The sequence below is a fragment of the Rhea americana genome, unplaced genomic scaffold, assembly GCF_003343005.1.
Source record: "Rhea americana isolate MKP2758 unplaced genomic scaffold, rheAme1 scaffold_258, whole genome shotgun sequence".
In the NCBI taxonomy this organism is placed as follows: domain Eukaryota; kingdom Metazoa; phylum Chordata; class Aves; order Rheiformes; family Rheidae; genus Rhea; species Rhea americana.
The window spans coordinates 1,213,954-1,215,557 of NW_028186377.1; positions in this window are offsets into that span (position 1 = coordinate 1,213,954).

Below are 1,604 nucleotides of genomic sequence, written 5' to 3' on the forward strand. Positions count from 1 at the left end.
TTTCCTTTCCTTTCCTTTCCTTTCCTTTCCTTTCCACTTCTCTTTCCTTTTAGTTATTTCCCTTTCTGCTTCTTTCACTTTCCTTTTATCTTTCCTTCTTTTCTCTTTCCTTTTTTCCCTTTCCTTCTTTCTTTCCTATCTTCTCATTGCTTTTTTCCTTTTTCCTTTTTTTTATTTTTTTCAATTTCCTTGTCTCTTTACTGTCATCTTTTCCTCTCATCTTTTTCTTCAATTTCCTTCTTTTCTCTTCCCTTCCTCTTCCCTTTTCTTTTGTTTTTCCATTCCATTCCATTTCTCTTCTCTATTCTCTTTAATCTTTCCTCTTCTCTTCCCTTTTTTCTTCTCTTTTTTCTTCTCTTCTTTCATTTTCTTTTGCATTTTCTCTTCCCTTTTTCTCTTTTGCTTATTCCCTTACCTTTCATTCTTTCCCTTTCTATTTTTATTTTCTTTCCTTTTCCTTTTTTTCAGTTTTCATTTTTCCTTTCTTTTTCACTTTTTTAAAACGTTTCCTTTTTGCAATTTCCATTTCCTCTTTTTTACTTTTTTGCTTTTTTCCGCTTTCCTTTTTTCTTTCCTTTTATTTGCTTTCCTTTTTCCTTTTTTTTGCATTTTCTCTTTCTCTTCTCTTTCCTTTTCTCTTAATTCTTCTTTCTTATTTATTTCTTCTTTTTCCCTTTTTGCTCTTTYCCTTTCCTTTTCCTATCTTTTATTCCTTTTTCCCTGTTCCTTTCTTCTATCGCATTCCCCCCTTTCTCCTTTTCCCTGTCTTTCTTTCCTTTTTCCCTTTCATTCTCTTTTTTTCATCTTTCCTTTTTTCTTTTCTTCTTTCAGTTTTTTATTCATTTTCTTGTTTTCTTTTCTCAGATTCCTTTTTGTTCTTATGTTTAATTTCTTCCCTTTCCTCCCTTTCCTCTTTTCTTTCTCTTTGTCTTTGCATTCTTTTCTTTTTTCTTTCTTCTTTTCCTCTATCTGCTCTTACTTCTCCTTTCCCTTGGGTTTCATTGCATGTTTTCCTTTCACTTCTCTTCCCTTTCTCTTCACTTTACCCCCATCTTCTCTTCCCTGTTCTCTTCCATTTCTCTCTTCCCCTTTTTTGCTTTTCCCTTTTCACTTTTTTCTTTTCTTTTTCCCCTTTCCTCTTTCATTTTTTCATTTTTCTTTCCTTATTTAAGCTCTTTTTTCTTTTCTCTTTCCTTTTTTTCTCTTTCCCCCTTTCTCTTTCTTTTCTCTCCACTATTTTTTCCCTCTTTCCTATTCACAAATTAGGTCCAGGTTGAGCTGCTTTAAGCATGAATGTCAAATGTTTCCTCACACCTCTGGAGTCCTTTTTGCTCACACAAAGAAGCACGAAGCTCCTGATACTTTCCCGGCAGCCTCTGCCCTTTTGGAGGCTGAAAGCACTTCTCGCCAGGCAGCTCTTCCTTGATCCATGGCCACRAGGACCCTGTGGGGCTCCCATGGCTCTYGAGCCCCGCTCAGCACGCAATAGTGAARCTGCTGGCTGCTCAGATGGTTCTGGTGGCCCACAGGYGGAAAGAGGCAAYGGCAGCAGGTTGCGGGCGGGTTGTGCAGGGGCCCTGCGAAGCAGGACGGGAGCTCTCCAG